A 25,042-nucleotide genomic window follows, 5' to 3' on the forward strand; every position below is an offset into this window, starting at 1 on the left:
TACTTTGAGCTCATTTCAATTGTAAAACAACCGGTTTCTTGTGAACATATATCATTAACCTTGTGTGCAAAAATCTTAACACTCCTACGAAAAGACGTTTTTAGTCCTGATTTCTCCAAGCCCGTTCCCCTGGCTGTGGTTTCGCTAGATAGTAGATAGGGACAGTGGGAATCTCGTTAATCCATTCATTAATGGATTTAAATGGCAATTTCATTTAAATACAAAATTATTAGCCTAATATTAATAACCTTTCAAGTTGCTCTGGGGCCTATTAGGCCCCACTTTTCGTAGGAGTGTTAAGGAAGTTAAATACACACGATCATCTGGCCAAACTGAAGTAAAACGGGTATGAAGATACCTATTGCTAAGTATATTTTGCTGCCATAAGTAAAGAAATAATTTATAATGAACTTACAATGTTGAATGTAACATATATAGTTAGTGCGATACCGCGCACTTCACATTAAACAAACGAATTAGAACTTTTTATCAGTTCATATAGCGTTATTATTGGCATCTTCAGAGATAAAACTCATGTTCTGCATGGTGATGAACATCTATACAAATTTTAATTAAGATTAATTAGCAAATATACAACAGCAAGAACGGAGTGTTCAACTAACACATGTGACGCTAAAGTTAGTGTGAGATACAGAAACGTGAATGAGATCTTTATTAATGAACTGAACACGTGTAAATTACAGAATAGTGACAGCGATGGAACAAGAAATGAAACTAAAAAAAACACAACTGAAACACAAGGAAATACAAAGGCCTAATACTGACATCTGATGACAAGAATATTAATTAAAAGCAACCTTAAAAGTGAATATCGTACAGGAACTACACGGGAGAGTCGACGACAACTGGAGCTAATTGAAAACTGAGAGTGACTGACATTTGAATACAGTTAACCAGCGAAGCTACTGATTTATAACTCCTCTAATAATTAGTAAAATTTCTGATCAAAGTTACTAGAACTCAAATCCTTACAAATAAGTATTCATAAATTAATCAAACTTATAATGATTAGAATACAAAGAATCATCAGTTGAGTACTTTCTCTGTTAACGCTATTCACGGCCGTAGTCTCAACGTTCAACCAGCCTGCAGAATTTGATTAGCCCTAAATCCATATATTAAGCTAACATGCAATATTTCGTAAGTGTAAAAAGAATGATAATATTGTAGACATTATATTTAGTTACATTAAATCTTAAACGAGTGAACAACAACGAAACTTACTAACCACCAGTTTTCTTCCAACATTCACATAACTCACCAGTACAAAAGATGTGGATATATTTATATGATATCTAGTGCAATTATGTGTGTTATAACTAACATCATTATGAATCCATCCCTTCGAAGAAGCACGCACTGTATTAGGTAGCAACTGTTGTCATATAGAATAAAGAACAATTATTGGTTTTTTTGGCACTAACTGCTACTACAATGTTGTTTTTTTAAATCCATCTATACTATGAAATACTAAATAAAAAAAAACTTTGTTTCCTATTCCCAAACTGAGTAATGTTACTTCACTTAAAGTCACCTATTTTAGGAACACAAGAGTAAATGGTTAATTTTCGAGCTGTATTCTAAGTGCAAATAATAATTCAATTAACCTACCTCGATGACATTAAGCGTTGACTAACTCACACCTGGGCCCGACATGGCCAAGCGTGTTAAGGCATGCGACTCGTAATCTGAGGGTCGCGGGTTCGCATCCCCTTCGCGCCAAACATGTTCGCCCTTTCAGCCGTGGGGCGTTATAATGTGACGGTCAATCCCACTATTCTTTGATAAAAGAGTAGCCCAAGAGTTGGCGGTGGGTGGTGATGACTAGCTGCCTTCCCTCTAGTCTTACACTACTAAATTAGGGACGGCTTGCACAAATAGCCCTCGAGTAGCTTTGTGCAAAATTCAAAACAAACAAACAAACATACACCTGTCAGCATAAAAACGGAAGAAACGACTAACAACAAAAGTTAACCTCCCACCTGTTCTGAAACATCTAACCCTAACGATTATACTATAAATTAGCAACGGTACGAGAGACAACACCAAAAGAAGAATGGATACTGCTTACATACAACTCGAATGGTGGGTGTTTTAGAAACTATTAATGTTCAAACTTAAAATCCATAGCTCTTAAACGCTTTCCATAAGTTTATAACAAGTTACTTAAGTTTCCACGATACAAGCAAGACCTGCAGTATTTAAACAATGGTAAATTTATTATTAATTATAAAAAGTAGATTTATAAACATGCCACAAAGTGGTATCCTTATCTCAATTTTCAAATGCACAAAAGTTTAGAAGCAGAAACACAAATGTTTGCAAATAATACTGAACCGAAGATTTCAATAGAATGTGTTTGTAAACAGTACCAGAAATCAAAGTCACAAGAAAGAAACAATTCGTTTTCAACAAACTGTCATTAAAGAACAAAAAAATAGATGGAACTGAAACATGAATTTTTTTGTAGTTTAAGAACTGTAGTACAATTCTTTATTTAACAGCGGGATTCTCTATAAATATGCAGGTGAAACATCAGACAGGGTTCTCAGAACGAGAACCAAAAGCAAAATCATACAACTTCGCTTGGAATTATATACGCAATCCAAGCTTCTACTAGGACTCTCCAGAATGACACATCATTCACGTCCTCAGATAAGTTCAAATAAAAGGAAATGGTGTGTGTGTTTTCTTATAGCAATGCCACATCGAGTTATCTGCTGTGTCCACAAGGGGAATCGAACCCATTATTTTAGCGTTGCAAGTCCGAAGACTTACCTCTGTCCCAGCGGGGGGACAAGAGGAAAGGAAAACAGTTTCTGAATATTTTTTATCCACAGATATGTGTAACATGTTTGACCAGCTCAACTAATTATATAGTAAGTTAGCTGAGTGTGAAAAAATAGACAATTCTAGAACTCAGCCTTCAAATAAAATTGAGTGGAAGTTTAGAAGAAAAGTTCAAGGTTAGATATACCCCTGTCTGTCCTCTTGTAACTAGCACAGAAACCTGTACTACAATTTGAAAACGTTTATGAACGAAGGTATATTAATTAATATGTTACATAGTGATTTAGTTTATGACATTTGTATATCACAATGTTAAAATGCAAAGTCGTAAAAAAAGGTAATCTGAGATGCTTTACAAATTAAGGGGTGGTAAAACAAATAACGAGGGTTTGTTCTGGATATTTGAACATGCATCAGAAGGGATATCTGTGCTAGATGTCTCTAGCAAACTACTAATCGAAAATATCATGGAATTCAACCATCACTTAAAATGTAATCGGCGCAAAAGGTCAGAACAAACATAATTTTGCGACAATGAAGCGTGAACCATAAACTATTATATTCACAGTTCAATGTTTGTCACTAAGCCCGCTCGACCATAATTACTGTTGCACATTACACCAGAGGCTATCTCAAATGTGTCCACCAAAGGGAATCAGCCTGTACAATTACCACTAAATAACACAGGGGAACCTATAATTAGCGTTATCAGTATTTGAGTTTGAAAGAAAATTAGCGCATTAAACATGTTAAAAGGTAAACATTTCAATATTCTGAAAAACAAATACGAAGTTTCCGAATTATATTCTTAACAGTTTATTGCAAGGTGAGAAATGAGAGATATGTGTGTATAGAATCCAAACACTTTGTTACAAGCTGAAATATATAACTATTGAAAGAAATCCTTATAATTCGCATGGACAAACTGCTAAAGCACATAGTGAAAATAAAAAAGACATTACGATAAATAATAATAACATATTACACGTTGAACAAATTTCACAATATTTCATGATAAAATCGTAAAATGATTTCTTTATATGTTATAAAACACTATTAAACAGGATCAAAGTATCTTGTTACTGATCGAAATATTTTACTATCAGAGCAAGAGGACTTGATGTGAGAACAAACAGTGTCACTGAGGTTTCATTCTGTATCTACAATAACAGCTTTACATTAGCTCTGCGGTAAACTTGAGGGCATATAAGTTAGAAGTTGAGATTCGATACTCATGGTGAGCACAGATAGCCCAATGTATAGTTTTACGCTTAAAAACAAACAAATCCAAACGACTTATGTCAAAGCCTTTTCCCAGCTTAATATAATTTTAACACTGAGGGAAATTCAGGAATTAAAAGAATGAACTATAATGAACAAACACAATAGAACAATATTGTCACTTAACGCGAAAACAATTTTTACTATGTGAACACCTCATCAGCAAATGGATATCGCTAGTATTACGTGGCTGGAATACTATTAACACACATTGCTCTAATTCTTGGAAACCCCTATGAGATGATAAAAAACACGATGTTAAAAATATAACTGAGGTAGAGCTAATTATAAGCAAATCCCAACTTAGACTTAGAGCCTTTCTTTCTTTGTGAGTCAAATTTGTGAAAGTCTGTCCATAGTAAGCACTCGTACTATCTTATTGAGAGAGAACGGATAAAGTTACGAAAGGATATATAAACTTATCACTTCAGATAAAATGTATCGTAAAACGCTTGATACTCGCACATATATTTCTTAAACAATAAAAGTCTAGTTTAAATTTATTATGAAATATTCTGTAGATCTTGTCTGACCAGCTCGAGGAAATACAAATAATGATAATGTAGTGAATTTAAGTGAAGTTCAAATTTAATTCTACATGAATAACTTCCGTCAAACAATGAGCTATAATAGAAGAACGTTTTCAAAAACAATTAATACAGAGCTGATGGAATGTTTTCTATGCAGTATTTTGTTTTTTAAACTCACCATGTTATCCCAGTATGTCAGTGGTAAATTTGTTTGTTTGAGCTATCTCCTGTGTACATAGCAAGAAATCACACTCAGTGTTCTAAGTCCACAAACTTAATGCTGACCCATCGGAGGACGTCAGCATTAAGTTTGCAATGCTAAAATACATGATTCGATTCTTTACTATGAACAGAGCACAAACATTCATTTATGTAGGTTTAACTGAAGCAAACAAATATATACTAATTACTGTGAACCTATATTTATGGATACGACGCCAATAGATGATACCCATATTATAAACATTTAACCTCTATAAGTCGTCTATCTGTCCCTTCCATTTGCCCTTATTCACGGTTACTGAAATTTTCCAAAACCATTGTAATTCAGTGACAAATGGTGAATCAAATGACAGATATTTACTTTTAGTGATGGCACGTCAGTACTTTCGACAGTCTCCTAACCTCTGCAAAAACAATATTTTATGATTTACACACAGATCTCTGAAACAATACCACAAGATATCACACTAACACCGCGAGCGTGTTTCTTAAACAATACAAATTACTTGTAAGTGATTAAGGGTCAATTGTTCTAGTCTGGCCCTGTAGTACAGGACCTGAAATTCGGAGCAAACTGGATTTAAATATGTGTGATAAATATTTACCTGTATTTTAGGTTGTAGGTGCATTACATGAGTGACAGTCACTCCCTCTGCGTGGATAAAGGTGCAGTTAACTGGCTGCCTTTCCAAGTGTCACTAGTTCAAAATTAGGGACGGTAACAAACAAACTTAATAGATCTACCAATAAACACAATATGCTTCTTCCACTGGTGGCAACCTGTTTATTACAACTTTTTGGTCACAACAGTTGAGCTAAAGACCACAAGTTATACATAAAACACGTAAATAACCGAACTTCGGTTAAAAGTTACATGAGCATTTGTCAAAACTCACTATAACATGATAAAATAAGGATTCTTATGCACCTCAATCACAAATTTATAAATTACATTAACTAGCCTATAACTATTAACTAGTTAAAAACTAAATACCATTATTCACCTCTAAACTTACTCAATTACTAACAAGTTTCTTACATATTTAAGATAAATCAAGTTCCTTCATTACATCTTTAAAATTAAGCAAACTTCTTACATTATTATGATAAAGCCAACTATTCAGCTTCTTAAATCACTAAAGTAAAGCAAAACTCCTTATACTATTTTAGAAAGAATTAGATTTTTGACAAAAAATTACTTTTATTTTTAAGTAGTTAATATTGCTTTTTATTTCGGATATTCACAAAGCTACATATGATATATGCAATAACTAACTCTAATTCTGAATTGATAAATTACAAGACCCACTGCCAATTGTTGGGCCACTCTCATCTGAGTAACTAAGAGAATTTGACCCTCACTCTTATAAGACACTCATGGCCCCAACGCATAGAGCAGGATTTTTCCAGTATTATGAGTAAACACTAGACCCCTGGGTTCATACTGTGGCATGTTCACTACTAAGTCATGCCTGGTCTCACGTTGTTTAGACCTACAAGTGTTAGATCATAGGTTTCTTAAATAGCTTACCTACTTCATTTTTAATGGGACCCTATCTATTATGTATAATATCAAACAAGCTCTTGCAGAATTTTGAACGTTTCCAGTTTTTCAACTTGTTAAACGTTAGTTCCAATGTCTTCTAGCATATCCTGGCCAAAAATAGACTTTTCTGCATAGCTTCTATATCACAGTATTACATTCATGACAACATTTTCTCCATATATAGCTTATCATAGAATCTGAAGATGTTTGTTGGAAAGAATTTGCATTAAACTTAAAATGAATATACAACATTTAGCAGCAGCCTGGAATATACGAACCAATTTTGTTTCATAAACAGTGTACTATTAAAGCTCAAACACCAGAAATTGAGATTCATCTCACTACTTTCACATCTTAAGGGTGCACAAAATTGGTCAAGGAATAGATTACCTTTTTCTTTCAAAGATACATCACATTACTACTTACAAATTATTATTTTTTACCTCAATTAATAACCACTTAAAATATGTATATGTTGCAAAAGAAACCGTGAAATATCACAATACCATTAAAAATTACTAACACCTTGATTTTAACTGGTCCAATATATCCAAACAGTAGATGTGTCAAATATTCTACAAGTATTTTATTAATAGTACACTACTGCAAACAGTTTTTTTTGCCTCAACATTTCAGTTCATCAAACCAAAGGTTAAAACACACTCTTCACACTCAACAACAACAACAACAACAAAAATTACTTCATCAACACTTCTCATGGGCACTCATAAACCTATTGACTGTAAAGAGAAGATGGTAAACATAAATGGACAGAAATGATTTATATTAGATTGGTTGGTTTGGTGTTTTATGCCAAACATCCGGTAAAAATTAAACCAAAGTAAAATTTGTCACATTCCTAAAATGAAATTAAGTTAAAACAAAACAAAGTTTATTTTTTGAATTAAAAAACGTAAATATCTGTGGTCCACTTCAGTAAACTTCAGTCTGTAGCTGCCGCTCAATATACTTCATGTTCGACGATTGACATGAGATGTGAAAGTCGTCGACATAGAGTCCGTTTGCAACAGTGAGAGGGAGTTGGTTCAGAGATGGCATTAATCTTTATACTGAAAAGTGTGACACTTAAAACACAGCCCTGAAGAGCTCCAAGTTCCTGTAGAAAAAAACGGGAAAGTGTTGAGCCCACAAGAACTTGAAATCTCCTGTCCATTAAAAAAATTTAATAAAAATGGGCAAATAGCCACATAACTCATATATATGAAAGTCTTGCCAAATGCCATACCTCCATGTTGTATCATAAGTCTTCTCAACGTCAAAAAATATTAATACAAGATGTCGTTTGAGAAAGGCTTTTCTGATTGACGTTTCAAATCGAATCAGAAGGTTCATGGTGGAGCGCTGTCGTCGGAAACCACACTGGGTGGGCAAGAGGAGGTCGTTTGATTCGAGGAACCAAACAAGACGAGCGTTAACCATCCTCTCTAAGGTCTTACAGAGCAAAGGTCAAAGCAAATGGACGGTAGTTTGAAGGAATCTTGGGATCCTTCATAGACTTAGAGAAAAGTATGACAACAGCCTGGTATCAGGCATTAGAAAAAAAAAAAAAACATTTTCCTGCCAGATCCGGTTAAAAACAGTCAGAACAATAGCAGGAGAAGCAGGAAATAGATGGTGCAGCATTTCATAGCGTACATCATCGGGTCCAACTGATGTACTGCCAGACCGATGAAGGGCCAGTTTGAGTTCCAACAGTGTAAAAGGACGATTATAGTCATAGAGACAATCAGCTCAAAAGGAAAGAGGTGATCGCTCTGCCGAGTCTTGATGGCTAAGAAAGTGGAGGAAGAAGCAGAAGCGCTAGATACCCGGTAAAAGCTTTCACCTAGAGTATTGACAATGCTCTGGGTATCAGCTACTTCCTGACCAACAGAGAGCAAGATCGAGAGGGGAACAGAATTATATTCCCCACTGATCTTTTGAATCTTGTCCCACATGACTCTGGAACTGGTGATAAAAGACATGCTGGTTGTGAACTTAATCCAAGAGTCCTCTGGCTTTGACGTCTTATCCACCGAGCATGTGCACGGGCCTGCTGAAAAGCAATGCGGTGCGAGAGTGTGGGATACCTACGAAAAGTATTCCAGGCCCGTTTCAGTGCCATATGGCAGGCAGGATTCCAGCACGAACGAGTATATCGTGGAAAACATGTCGAGGTTTAAGAGATACATTGAGCAGCTGCCTGTATAATACAATCAGTTACTGCTGCCAGACAGTGGTCGATTGATGGCTTACAGACAATGGTAGGATCAAGTTTTGCGAGAGCAGTGAAAGAAAGCCGGTTTGCTTGATCCAGCTTCCACCGAAACACTGGGTCGGGTGGCATCGACCACGACCAGTCTCTATCAAAATTATAGGAAATAATCACTTTTCGTCGTTTATTGTAAACCCTCCATGAAGAGTGGGAGAATAGTGAAGTGGAGCAAAATGAGAGATCAATAACAGTAAAGGACTGACTAGGTGCATGAAAATAAATATAATAACCACTACTGAAAAGAGAAAGGTTGTGATCAGAGGGCATAAGCTCTACGGAGCGACCCTTCCTATCAATATCAGCACTTCCCCAGAGGGGATGATGTCCCTTAAAGACCACAGAATTAGAAAGGGAGACAGCAACTGTTCAATGAAACAATCAAGGTCTGATTGATCATAGGTCATTCTAGGCAACAGGTAAAGAGAACAAACAGTGATGGTAGGACCCAAGAAAACACGGATGGCTACGGCCTCCAAAGGTGTGTCGAGCGGCAAAGAAAGGGTGGCACATGATCAACCAACAGTTCCAACTCTCCATGCCCAAGTCCATCATACAACCTGCCATTTCTATACAAAGAAAACTGCCGAAAGGTAACTGTATCGGCAGGTTTCAGAAATGTTTTCTGTAAGAAAAGACATACACGATGATATGAAGCAATCAGTGCTTTGATGTCATCCAGATTAGAACGTAAACTTCGACAGTTCCATTGTATCAACTGTGTTGAGATGTGGATGTTTCCACCAATGTATCACCAGAGCGAAGCTTCTTTACTGACTCTGGAGAGCCATTTAGGGCAAGAACAGAAATAGAATGGGTGAGAACCATTGCAGTTGATGCAATAAGGGTCTGTTTCACACTCACAGGCATTATGGTCCTTGCCATCACATATCACGGAACTATGACATGTTGTCTTCGAGTGACCGAACCCCTGACACTGGAAAAATCTGAGAGGGTTTGGAATGTATGGCCATACCCTGCAATTAAGATAACCTGCCTTGGTGGTGGCAGGTGGATGTGGTGAGGTAAATGTCAGAATGAGGACATTAATCAGCATTGTAATTCCATCTTTACAATGAGCCTGCTGAAAAGCGATGCGGTGCGAGAGTGTGGGATACCTACGAAAAGTATTCCAGGCCCGTTTTTAAGCTTTCAATGCCATGTGGCAGGCAGGATTCCAGCACGAACGAGTATATCGTGGAAAACGTGTCGAGGTTTAAGAGATACATTGAGCAGCTAACTGTATAATACAATCAGTTACTACTGCCAGACAGTGGTCGATTGATGGCTTACAGACTCCTTGGCAGAAACTCCTTGGGTAGAGAAACTAGAGAGTTTCTGTGACTGTTTCAAAATCATATGTTGTGCAGTTATGAATTGGTAATTGTTACATTATCGTATGTTACTAAAAGCCTGAGTTTTCTCGTTGTGTTAACTGAATATCTTTAGTGCGACGGAGATTCGAACCCGTGACTCTCAGATTACGAGTCCAACGCCTTAATCCACCTGTCCATGCCAGGCCTCTACGTAATGAAACTAAATGTTTAGTCTTTCTTAACAAAGTGTATGTAGTGACGATGAAGCACATCTAGCACAACACACACCAATATCTAAGAACGTGTTTCAAAATATTTCTGCAAGACGTAGGCTTGGTGGTTAGAACATTCGACTAGCAGCAACCTGCGGGTTCGAATTCCATTACCAAACATTATCGCCCTTTAAGCCGTGGAGGCATTAAAATGTTGCTATCAGTCACATTTTGCACTGATAATACCAGCTAAAGACCTGGTGATGGGTACTTTTCAGTAGCTGTCTTCCCTTCGGTGTTTAAAATTAGAATTAGCTTGTTCGCATAGCATTGTGTAGCTTCGGGCAGAATTAAACGTTTATTTGTTTTTCTTTTTGAGTGTAACTCAATTTCAACATACAAAGGAAGCGAAGCATCTTTTTATACGACAAAAACTTCTGGTATGTTTTTAGCAACATGTGATTTAAAATAACTGGTTAAAAGTGCAACATAGATTTCTTTATTTGTACATCAGTTATTGCTGATTCATTAAAAGTCTGGGTTCTGTACACACTTGTAAGAATTACATTTTTTGTACATTTTCATTTGTGTCCTTTGAAACAAGTAGCGACATAAAACTGGGATTTTTTTAAAACTATTTACCACGTGTTCCATTGGTTGACCTTCAACAGGTCTAGCAACATCCAAACAACCCGCTCCAACTGGTTTTCGAGAGAAAACAAAGACATATCCAACACTTGTCTGTCGACACTTTAAAGACCGAGATCTAGTTCAGATGCGGCCACCGGCAACGCCGGAAAGAAAAGCGGATACGTCTCCTACATTTAACCTATAAGTTATGTATGCATAGCTAACAAATGGTTGGGCCTTCAAACTTGAAACCAGTTATAAATTTCGCTTCATTGACGTCTCTTCAGTATGCATAAGATTAATTCCAATTTCATTTTATCGTACATGAAATCAAGTCTTTATGTATCAGTGTTGATTCAATAAACTTCCCAGGTTTACAGCTTATTCCTCCTCACTGATCACATTTAAAACTGGGTTACTAGGTTACAATGTCGCAACACACAAGTGGTGTTTGTCAAAGATGTGGATAACAGCAATTTTAACGGCGTAGCCCTTGTACTATATTTTTATCCAACTTTGTACTATATTTTTGTCCAACTTTGTACTATATTTTTGTCCAACTTTGTACTATATTTTTATCTCTAAAAAATCTAAGATATGATTAAACAAGAATAAATTTTCCTAATTCTTATACATATATAATTAACACTGATATTTTGAGAAAAGAGAAAATAAAATATATATTTAAAGAAATCTATTAACACAAACACATGTGGTAGGAAAGACAAGTTACCCTTAAGAAACCGAGTCCGTAGCAGAAAAAAAATCAGAGATGAGCATCATAAGATATGTCCATCAAACATGTGTCAGAAAAAAAATCAGATACTAGCAGCATAAGATATGTCCATCAAATAACGTGACAAAAAAACAGATACGATAATCACATATACATCAGAGGTATAGGAAAACATCAGATACAAGTATCAAAACATGTAAAAGCACGATAAAAATCATTAGATATGAGTATTATTAATGTACATGAAACACGTAGAAAAAGAATCAAATATGAGCGTCATAAGATGTGAACGTCAAACATGTGTCAGAAAAATCATCAGATATGAACATTATATGTACAAGAAACATGACAAAAAGTCAAAAATTGGAATCATACATTAAGTCCAACAAGCAGGTAAGATTATAAATAATCTTTAAACAGATTCAACTATGCCATAACCTATTATAGGAAACCATTTTTTTACACAATCAGTGATGTCGAGAAAACCCACTTGCAGAGAAATATGTGTGTAAAAACGACTCGTTTGGGTTCAGAAAATATTTTACGTAGAGGAGCGAACAACGTTTCAACCTTCTTCGGTCATCGTCAGGTTTACAAAGAAAGAAAGAGGTAACTGACCGGAAGGTGACCACATGTTTGAAAGAGGTTGTGTAACTGAGTGTCGGAATGTAGAGGGCGGTGTTAGATGTTTGAATATATAATTTTATATTATTTATTTTATTATTTTTAATATAGGTATAAAGGTGTTCCTTTGTATTGGTTTATTTTGGGTTTAAGTTGTTGTATAAGTAAGGCTTCTTTAATTTTGCGTTTGTTTATGTTTGTTTCTTTATTTAGTATTTGAGTGTTTTCTATGGTTATGTTGTGTTTATTTAACTTGCAGTGTTCGATAACGTGTGAAGGTAACTTTTCATGTTCTTTGAATCTTTTGCTTTTACATATACATTTTTATACAGTTTATCTGTAGATATTCATCACGTTATTTAAATGTGGAAAAAAAACTAATTTCTCTAAAAGAAAGTCGAAAGCCGCGAAGAAGGGTCACCTGTTTTAACCACTCACACCACTATACCATTGTGTGTTATTTGCCAGACAGTCAGTAGACACTAAAACTATTCACACAAGGGACGCTTGACGTTGCAATTTGTAATATCGTGACGTCAGTAAAACATGTGCATACCATGAATCACGAAGAGATTAAAACACCTCGTAGGCTACAATACAGCTAATAATAAAAATATTTTATTTCATTTTATTTACTCTTGAAACAGAACACTTTCGAGGACCTTGAGGAAATACATCTAATCCATAGGTCTATTTTAAAACTTGGATATCCTGTTACAGTATTTCATTAATTTTCTTACTTATAAGATAATGATCATTCATGAAAAATAATCACATCAAATAGATAGAAATATGGTGTACTGAACATATTACCATTCCGAAACTGGCAGGTCTTTCTAGACTGTGCTTTTAGCGCCATCTCTTGTAATCATTGTATACTAATTAATACAGAAACAATGTTAATAACATTTTATTTCTTCACATCATGTTACCTTCAATTTTTCATAAAAAATAATATTAAGTAAAGTAAGCCACTATAAAATTTATATAACGTGGACGAGTCAGATCAAAGTTAAATGGAATCAATGTTCAAATAGTTTGTAAGGCAGTAAAAACATTTACATGTATTAAAATAACCACACATATATATAGAAATGCACAGAAACACGGTTTTATTTAAATTCAGTGTTGTTGTTAAGTGAGCCAGAAAACCATCTTTCCGATCTAAAAAAAATTTCCAACAGCATTAACTGATTACTAACAGAAATAAACTAAATAATAACACAACTAGAATTTTTGTCTCGCAATTCTACTAACAGAAACCTGATAAAATACGATATTTGATTGATTACTTGAATAAATAGTTTATAACATTTCACATTGAACGTTTAATTAAAATGTTCTCCGAGATAACTTGATTTTAAGGAACATTATTAACATATAAACGACAGCATTTATCAACACAACGCAAGTTAATAGCTGTCATATATATATAGAAGTACAATGTCTCTCAAAGGGAAGTCCGTCACGTGTGACACAACCAAATGATGTTGAGACAATTCATTACACTTAGATGTGATTAAGGTGAATAATGCTTGATATTACTGGGTGTAATAAACCCAGATGAGAGACTTATATGCTTTAATTTTCGGAGTTCTCAGTTCATTCACGCTAATCAGAAAATGACATCGTGCCATTTTATTCTCATAAAATACGATCTCATCAAAGTTAAATCACTTACTCGCTCCACCTGATTGGATACATTTGCACATAATTCTTTCTGCCATTTGAGTTGTTGTCCTAGGTTTAAACGCGCTCAAGCACGAGTGCATAAAAACGATTATGATGAATCGAATGAACGCATGGATGACTCGATGGATGGTATAAATAGTATTATCAAAATATTATTTTTTTCATGTGATCAACGACGGAGTGGATTTAATAGTTGATTTCGTAGATAATAAGATACAAATGTGATTGAGTGTTGCAAATAAAACCTAAAATTCACTTCCTAAATCTGTGAAGAATTACAAGTACAACTGGGCGCAGTGAATGAATGAAAAGTTAATATGTATGTATAGTTAAGTATCACGAATGACAAATCTGAACAATCAGTGATTTGGAGAATATCCGAGTACGCGTATACATGGATAATATACATACACGGTGGATGATTATTTGGATTTGTCCCTAGACAAATATACGTTAGATTAGGATGGTGTGTGACAATATCGATTATTTGTTAAGTTGTGAGTAGATGGGCGGAAGAATGGATGGATGGAATTAATAAAGTTGGTAAAGCGACAATTTTGTGAACAAATACTGGGATGTGATGAGGACAAAACTTAAACAACTGATTTTGTGAACAAATACTGGGATGTGATGAGGAAAAAACTTGTTGAACAACTGATTTTGTGAACAAATACTGGGATGTGATGAGGAAAAAACTTGAACAACTGATTTTGTGAACAAATACTGGGATGTGATGAGGAAAAAACTTGAACAACTGATTTTGTGAACAAATACTGGGATGTGGTGAGGAAAAAACTTGTTGAACAACTGATTTTGTGAACAAATACTGGGATGTGATGAGGAAAAAAGTTGAACAACTGATTTTGTGAACAAATACTGGGATGTGATGAGGAAAAAACTTGTTGAACAACTGATTTTGTGAACAGACAGACATGAATACATGGATGTGATGAAAGAAATAGTTGATAAATTATTAATAAAGGGTAAGTATACATGATAAGTTTTTGACTAGATGGTGATTTTGATGTAAGCAGTGTAGGGCTTTGAATGGAATAGACTTCTGGTACATCATCAATCACGTGGACAGACAAGTGTCTGATTGAATGTAATATATATACATATAATAGTATTGTCTGTTGTAAGACCATGTAATTACTTCGCAGGGTTTGGATGGATCTTTACCAAAATTGATAGGTAGGTTTATTAGGATCAAGAAGAGATATATGCAAGGTTGAGGTTTCACATTTTGTAGTTTTGGGGTTTTTACAACTATACATAAAGAAATTACTTTTTTATGTTCTAACGTAACGTTGCATTATTCATGAATTTACACATGACTTCCGTCATGGGGACGGGTATTACAGCTAGTTATGTAATAATCTTAAAATAGAAGGAAACGTGTGACTGGGTATAATAGATGATGATTCAGTAAATTGTAAGAAACAAAAAATGTTGATAAACGTTACTAAAGTTACCGAGTGGAAGTTCAATGGTTCATGCGAAACATGGTTATGTTTTATTGATTCTATATCTATTTGCTTATATAAAAGTGTGGTGAACGCAAAAAAGAAAGGCTTATTTTATGAACAAGCGGACAATAAGAGGTGAATTTTTTTAAGATGGCAAATGGATATCTGCTTTGTGGCTTGATACACACAAGCATGACTACATGTAATATAAAAGAAGGTAAAACGTTTTTAAGTGGTAAAATATATGACTGGATGTAAATGATGAATGAGAATGATGATGGGTAACTGATTTTGTGGATAGCTGTTACGTTGGATAAGACGAATGATGAAGTGTGGTTTTTGTGAGCTTTAGAACATTTTTAACTAAATGTAATGAATAAATGCATAAACAGATGACTAACTACGTGCAAGCACATTAATCGTGTTATCTTGACAGACGTGTATATGATGTTTGTTTGTTTTTAACTTCGCGCAAACCTACACGAGAGCTATCTGCGCTAGCCGTCCCTAATTTAGCAGTGTTAGTCCGGATGGAAGGCAGCTAGTCATCACCACCCACCGCCAACTCTTGGGCTACTATTTTACCAATGATTAGTAGGATTGTCAATAACTTTATAACGTCTTCACGGGGAGCCTGTCTGGTGCGACGAGGATTTTACACCTTCAGTTAATAATGAGGCCATTTCCCAATAACTTGCATACAACGTCCACTTCCAAAGTTCACTGCTGCAAGATTTGTGTGTATGTGTTTGCCACATCGAACCATTTGGACCGAGATGTTGCGAGGAAAGAAACTTTTAGGTTCTCAAAGAGGAATGTTATTGGAAGCAACACCAATGCTATTATCGCCCCAGTCAATTCAGTTTAACCTTTTTTATCCAAACCCAATATGGGTTAAGTACTAAATAAACGGGTAATTGTTAACTATTTGCCTAACTAATAAAAACTACCCAATCTTAAGTGGATTCAAACTTTGGTGATTTGTGAAACGACATTGTATATCTGACATTACATACTTTACTAAGAGTACAGAACAATAGACCAGCACTTCCAATATGAGTAGAGCTTCATGTAGTATTTCACAAATGGGCTACACAGCCCACAAGTCACTAATTACAAACCTGATGTAAGGCTTGGCTCTTACTGCTGAAAATGAGTTTACAAAACAATGAAAAACCTAAATTTGTTAAGATGAATCTTGTTACTCGTTGCACTCTTTAAATAAACAGACTTAAAATTTAATAGAAAACACTTTTAATATGAATATGATATATAAATTGTGTAGTGGGGGTATTATTACTTATTTAGGCTACTGGTAATAGTTAAAGAAACTGTAAATGCTTTGTCGTATCGTATTCTTGCATTCAAGACAAAGCCGCACTGATTTAACTGTGTGAAGAACCATACCTTTCTCAGTATGATGAACCACCATATCACGATGCACATAATGTGCAGCGGTGGTCTGACATACATTACGTCCAAAACTTGCCTTGACCTGCATACAACTTTATGATTTCGAAACATTTAGGAATGCTTCCTGAGGCCATGAAATATCAGTATAAGAAAAGCGGTGGTTTATTTCGTCAAATGTATACCAACGATTGATTACAAATGTTGTTAGCAGATTTCTGGATATGTAATTACACCTAAAGTGAAACTCCTCTACGTAAAATATTTTCTCAACCCAAACGAGCCGTTTTTACATATATAAAGTGAAACTATTTCAAAGTAAAATAAGCGTCCAGAGACAAAACACGCCACCTCCTTTCTCACATTGTGCTGTCTCGAGATTTTTTTTCGTAATCCAGTAGTTTTGTATAGCTAAATACAATGAATATATATATGCGAACATACATTACTGAACACAGTAAATGTGAATACAAATAACTAGTTTTATAAATTATTATATGGTTAGTAACCATATTCGATCGCCAAAACCTTACCGAAAATATCCATATTCAAAATGAGGCAGCTTACAATGTAGATGAAACTATTAATTGATAAATACAGATGGATCTGCAGAGAGATAAATGCGTATGGTATGTATGACCGAATATGGTTGAATCACTGATTTACTAGATAAACTTGATAAACGGTTGTAGTGAATGATAATGTAAACACATTTCACGGTTGACTAGACAGGATGCATTTATAATTAGGTGTAACAAATAAAGGGCGTAGATGTATGCTTATTTCATTACTGGGTGGATAAGATAACGAACTCATATCTAACTATGCCGTATGAATGACTAACTTCATTAATACTCGGATGGGTTTGACCAATTTAGTATGTCACTGACATACCGCTAGAAATAGCAGTAAATTGTGGATAGCTGGATTACCTCGTTACCTGACAGACAAAAAAAATATATATACTAAACACTGTCGATGAATGATGACTAGATTTCATGGATCTAAACTGGCATACAAAATTGAATGTGGTAATTAATTCATTGACTGCGGCTACTGTAAACGCGCTTGAATTTTTGGCAAGTCATACACCGTATATGGCAGACTAACATTCAACCGACAAGCCGTACACTGTGTATGGCAGACTAGCATTCAACCGACAAGTCGTACACTGTGTATGGCAGACTAGCATTCAACCGACAAGTCGTACACTGTATATGGTAGACCAGCATTCAACCGATAAGTCGTACACTGTATATGGCAGACATGCATTCAACCGACAAGTCGTACACTGTATATGGCAGACCAGCATTCAACCGACAAGCCGTACGTTGTATATGGCAGACCAACATTCAACCGACAAGCCGTACGTTGTATATGGGAGACCAGCATTCAACCGACAAGCCGTACGTTGTATATGGCAGACCAGCATTCAACCGACAAGTCGTACACTGTATATGGCAGACATGCATTCAACCGACAAGTCGTACACTGTATATGACAGACCAGCATTCAACCGACAAGTCGTACACTGTATATGACAGACCAGCATTCAACCGACAAGCCGTACGTTGTATATGGCAGACCAACATTCAACCAACAAGCCGTACGTTGTATATGGCAGACCAGCATTCAACTGTCAAGCCGTACACTGTATATGGCACACTAGCATTCAACTGTCAAGCCATACACTGTATATGGCACACTAGCATTCAACTGTCAAGCTGTACACTGTATATGGTACATTAACATTCAACTAGCGAAAGGAGGCCTACTTTATACGGCGAATAAGCAGTCAATAGGTTAATTAGGTGCATCACTGAAATGCTAATACATAACTAATAGTTGAATATGGCTATTTACTCTGTGGGTCTCTGGGTAATTTTGTGTTCGAACAAATGATGCAAGTCCGATACCAGGGAGTGATAACATAAATAAGTATATGAACTTATCAATATCACTAGTGCAGACTTAATTAGTTGATAAAATATATCACCGATAGAAAATGGATACACGCTACAGTCTAACTTTAGAATGAATTATAATACAGCATCTACAAACGTTTCGATTTTGAGTTATCATCTTCGTTTTATACACATGGTTTCTATAAACCAACACATTTCGTCTAACATACTGAAGCATTAAGGTGATTTCCAAACAAAAATATATCATAAATATATATATACACACACATTAAAAACGTAAGCGGGATAAACTGACTTTTCTATCAAATCATACGTCTACTCAAATTACCAGAAAAATAAATAAAATAATTAAAGTTACTCACGTCTCCAATCCTTTGAAACTCCTGTTTTTACTGTGCAGTTAAATGTAATGGGTAATATATAACTTACAATATCGTATATTCCATAAAGGGTTGAATATTTGAACACGTGCTGGGTATACTTCCCCATGGTTCCCGAAAGCTAGTTCATATGTCATGTTACATTGTTGCCTACAGAATGTATAATTCTTCTCGTGGTTCATGGCATGCGCTAATATCATGACAGTACAAATTACAACATTAAGCGACCTTTATGTGACGTCCTTTTAATTTGTACTAACTGACTGACAGACAACACACTACTATATACTGGTGCGAATGGTTAAAACAGGTGACCCTTCCAGGAGGCTTTTTGAGAAACTTGTTTGTTTGTTTGTTTGGAAATTTCGCACAAAGCTACTCGAGGGCTATCTGTGCTAGCCGTCCCTAATTTAGCAGTGTAAGACTAGAGGGAAGGCAGCTAGTCATCACCACCCACCGCCAACTCTTGGGCTACTCTTTACCAACAAATAGTGGGATTGACCGTCACATTATACACCCCCACGGCTGGGAGGGCGAGCATGTTTAGCGCGACGCGGGCGCGAACCCGCGACCCTCGGATTACGAGTCGCACGCCTTACGCGCTAGGCCATGCCGGGCCCCGTTTTGAGAAACTAAGTGCACACTGGGAACATTCGGTAAAGATAGATACTTTGTTGTTATAGTTAGTAGTTTAAATAATCATGCAAGTTGATTTACTAATTAATAGTTTTTAATAATTAGATAGATAAATGTGAAGACCGTGTTGAAAGTTTATGGAACGTATACTCTTCTGAAATTACATAAAATAAAAACAATTAAATAATTATTATTGCTATATTCAGTTTACGTAAAAAAAACATTTACTTACTAATGAATACACTACTGAAAGGTGTTCAAGTCTCGGGAAACCACCTGGTGGTGATAATATACTACTGCTGTGCAGCGACGTATCCTGGTGATTAAACAATTTAAGTTTGATAATAATTTCGTATTGTGTGTGTGTTTATATATATATTTCTATACATATGTTGTTGTTGTTTTCTCCATACCTCAACCAGGCTATGCTTACTAAAACTATACGTCACCGAGTTGAGCTGATTATTATCCGGTTAACTATGGATTTGACACCAAGATACGTTGATTTTCATACAGATTAAACGTGGATTTGTAAATGAAACTTGAAATGCAGAAGTTATATGTATATAAAGAACAGTAAAAATTAGGCATCAGTGGTGTGTAAGACAAACTGTAGATTTGTCAGAAAGTGTGCACTGATCACGAACTAACGAGCTTCACTCATGGTGAGAACACTTACAACATCCATGAAAATATGATGTTCAAAAAAATACACATTTCCCATTTATATATGTAACTTTTGATACACACTACAGGAAGATTTCTTTGCTTTATAACATGTTTATTTTTATCATTACCTCTGATTATTTTGAAACAAAAACTGGCAGTTAATTCACATTTTTGGATAAATTGTGCATATTTAAGTATGATTATAGCTCAACTATTATAGCTTTAACCACAAACACTTTGTAAAACACACACATACATAATAAACGTCCCTATTTCCTCAAATTAAAACAGTTAACAAGGAGATAAAGAAAGAAAACACACTGTGATTGAAAATGTTAATGACATCATTAACAGTTACATCATTTACACATATATTAGCATGACAATTAACAGTTACATCACTTACACATATTAGCATGACAATTAACAGTTACATCACTTACACATATTAGCATGACATCATTAACAGTTACATCACTTACACATATTAGCACGACATCATTAACAGTTACATCACTTACACATATTAGCACGACATCATTAACAGTTACATCACTTATACAAGTATTAGCATGAGGACAATATTACATGAGTTACATACTTATTAGCAAAAGGATATTCCTCGGCTGCAAAAATACCACCATTAACAGACGACCAAATTGAACTTTTTGGTGCTTTTAAAACTACGTAAAACTTTCGTCCAAATTAATAGCTCTTGAGATTCCGGCTTTTTTATGACGAGAACGAAGAACTTCAAAACTATACCTATCACTTTACTTCCATTACAAATACCGGTCTATTCATCTCACAACCACACCATTTTTACAAGTGTCACATTTGAAATATCATGGTCTTATATCTATAACACAGCAGTGTGGAAAGGGGGAATTAAATACTACGGTACAAACAAATCTGTATCTACTATTGCTACGTAGCAAATTCTTCATAGAAAAGCAGGGGGTAAAAGGGGGATTAGCATGGCAGTAAATAAATGTAAAGAAATTACCATATTTATTACGCTGAACCCGTGTCTATTCTGTTATACATACCACTCCTTCTTCAATGGATATACAAACTTTGTTGCTACGTTTTATTTATATCTAAAATCTATTCATAACCAAAAACTGCATCATTCGACCCATAATTGTACCAGAAGTTAGATCATTTAGTTACATTTTATGTACTCTCACGCAAACTTATTACTGTCCATCAATACATAAATTACTAAAATTTAATATAAATATGTAGTATTATTTATAATATTACATTTTCTCGTGACATTTACTCTAATATACTTCTAAACTTTACGAACTGGCTACATAGCAAACATTTTCCACGAATAATATATATGAATATTTTAACAAGTACGGGCACGCGATGGTACAATTTTCTAAAGTCGAACGATGAAGTAAACGGACGAATCAAGATGACGTCACGCAACCCTCACTAGTGTTCAGTGAAGGACTGAAGTGCTTACACTGCGGATATGTTCTAGAAAACGTAAATAACAAACTCACACGCAAAGTGTAACACGACACATTTTATATTAACAACAGTTATACGTGGATATAAAATCATCACTGCTTTACAATGCAGGTTATATGTATTTATTTACCTTCATTAACTTATATTCATTTTCACCAAAACATGTGTGAGTGTGTGTGTGCGCGCGCGCGTGGTTAAAAGTAAGAAATATTAACAGGCTGTGTTTGGAGGCATGGGCCCCCACAGAAATATTTCAAAGGGGAAACATGTACGTAAGAGATCAACTTTTAAAGTGTGAGTAAAAAAACTGTATGTGTGCTATGCATGCTTAAACACAAACAAATTTACAGTTTTAACACAAATTACTAAAAACATTTAGTTTAACAATGATGCTAAATTTACATCATAATACATGTTTTTTTTGTGTGTGTGTGAAATGTAAAGGGTCAAACGCCCCCTCTTACCCCTTCCTACAGGCATTCATACTAGAAGGTCTCAAATCTGAATCGAAGAAGACAGTCTGCAAACTTAAATAATTAGAAAGTACAAAATAAAGAGAAGTGGACAAATAGAGAAAACTCATGGAACTTAATAATTTCATAAATGAAAATATATATAGATTACAGGCAGATAATTATAGAAATTTAATTTATTAGAAAAACTCGGAGAATTCATACACATACATCTATTACGTATTACGTTTGTTTGTTTCAGTTTAATATACATTAAAATATATATATAACTTACATTGTTAAACGTCTATTGCGTATGTCCCGCCTGTTATATAAATTTGTAGATTCTAGAGTGAGAATAAACAATGTACATGTGTGTATAATACTAGTGATTGCCAGTATTGAACATTTTAGAACCTCACCTTCAACTATATAAACCAACGCGCTGAGAGACATTATTATTATTATTGGTCAGCTGCAGTTAATATACTATAAGCCCCGGAAGCTGTAACTGTGATTAACGCTTAATAATCGGAAAACTACAGAATTTGAGCAGCAACGTTTATAGATTTCGAACATTACGAACTGTTCAACATCAGAAAATTAACTTCGGACGTTAGTATATTTACGAGGATATTAGATATCTTCATCGGTAAAAAAAGTGAACTTATAAACCACGTGACGCCAACCAAGAATAGAGCTAGCTAGCTTTCCCGTCAAGAGGTGTAACGATATCAATACGAATAATTCGCTCATCATGGGCCTGGATCGTCGATAAAATATTTAACTCCCAACAAGAAAGAAGACTGAATATTGTCTGTGAGCTTGTAAAATTTTTATATACAAATAATTATTTGAAATAATAATTACAAATTGTATTGTTCTTTGTATATTAAAATATATTTGTGTTAAGAAAGAAAATTATATGTATCAATCTTGTTGGCAAATATCATAACTTTGATACACATTGACATTGAATTAACTTCTAAATTAAAATTAAAATTTTCGGCTATTTGAAATCGTAATACGTAAAGTACGTAATATAATAAATCGGAGACTCATCCAAGATAAATTATAATACTCAACACATTACATGTGGCAAAGTCTAACATGACACATTTTATATTATCATCGGTTATATGTGGTAAAAAAAAAACATCACTACTTTACACTGCAGGTTATAAAGACATCTCATATTTAATCTTTCTACATGAGACAACACATGCTCAAACGTTATTTTAAAATACTGCGGCATACTATAGAAGTTTATACGAATGACATCTACTACACATATGGTTATAACGATAATTGAACTGACATTAAAAACTTATATACCAAGGAATATGTCATAAGTAAATTTTTATTCCAATGAATTCAAGAGATAGACATGAAACTGATTTCTTTAAGTTCAAACCTTATTTTGTTAGTATTGTATAACTTTCGAACCCATCTCGAAAACATTGCCGGACCAATTAAACATTTTTTTAATCAAGCAAATTCGTTAGGAAAGTATCTGAAAATGCCACCCCTAAAGAGTAATACAACAAATTGTTTGTTTGTTTTGGAATTTCGCGCAAAGCTACACGAAAGCTATCTGCGCTAGCCATCCCTAATTTAGCAGTGTAAGCCTAGAGGAAAGGCAGCTAGTCATAACCATCCACCGCCAACTCTTGGGCTACTCTTTTACCAACGAATACATTATAACGCCCCCACGGCTGAAAGAGCGAGCATGTTTGGTGCAATGGGGATTCGAACCCGCAACCCTCAGATTACGAGTCGAATGCCTTAACCCACCTGGCCTTGCCGGGCCAATACAACATATAGAGGCGTGAGGCGTTCCCTTCAACTATTTTGAGATATTTACCAAACTACAGTGGAGCGCCATTAAGCCGCGAACCAGTAAATCGCGAAATCGCTTAAGCCGCTGTAGCAAGCCTTGTCACCGCTAATTTAAGAACGTGTAAAAACGCGGCTTACGAATTTAATCCTGACTTTATAACTTCAAGGGGATATTTAAAAAGGATTTGCTTTAATTTGGGAAATAAATAAAATATATTACAATAGAAATCGACCGTTAGTCTACCTTATTCGCTCTCTATGTCAGCTTTATGGAGGCCGCCATTGTTACCGAATCACACCTCTCCATACATTAAAGTTAATCCGCGGTAAATCCGTGAAAAACGTGATCAATAATTAAAGTATTATTTTTAATTCGATAATCCGATATTTTGTGGAATTGTATAAATATTGGCCACAAACCCAATAAAAATCACTCCATTGATGATGATGTACCAGTAGCTTCCTCAATTTTCAACAAAGGTTTAAGCCGCGGTTAAGCAGATTGACCCCCAAATACCGCGGCTTAACGGCGCTCCACTGTATTTTGCTATCAACCTCCTCGATTAGTTGATACTTTATTCGTGGCTTAAGACGATAAAGACAAAACGGTTGTGATACTTTGTTTTTTCGATTATTTATCCATTAAAACTCTATCTTTAGGGGAAGGGGTATATTCGAATTTCTCTAAATACATAATTGGTTCAGAAAGGTCCTGCCAACTTCTAAAACCAGGGGGATAACTCTGCTTTTGGTTTGGTTTATTTTATAATTTCGAACAAAGCCACATGAGAGCTATCTGCGCTAGCCGTCACTAATTTAGCAGTGTAAGATGAGAGGAAAGGCAGCTAGTCATCACCACCCAGCGCCAACTCGTGGGATTGTCTGTCATATTATAATGCCCTCAT

The 25,042-nt window shown here is 35.1% G+C and overlaps 1 protein-coding gene across 22 annotated transcripts in view; it reads right to left on the reverse strand.

Annotated features, from left to right (window-relative positions):
- Window positions 1-25,042, reverse strand: part of LOC143256918 (TOX high mobility group box family member 4-like) — a 254,755-nt gene that overhangs the window by 174,261 nt on the left and 55,452 nt on the right. The gene's annotated exons all lie outside the window — the stretch shown is intronic.

This window comes from Tachypleus tridentatus, chromosome 7 (assembly GCF_004210375.1).
Source record: "Tachypleus tridentatus isolate NWPU-2018 chromosome 7, ASM421037v1, whole genome shotgun sequence".
In the NCBI taxonomy this organism is placed as follows: Eukaryota; Metazoa; Arthropoda; class Merostomata; order Xiphosura; family Limulidae; genus Tachypleus; species Tachypleus tridentatus.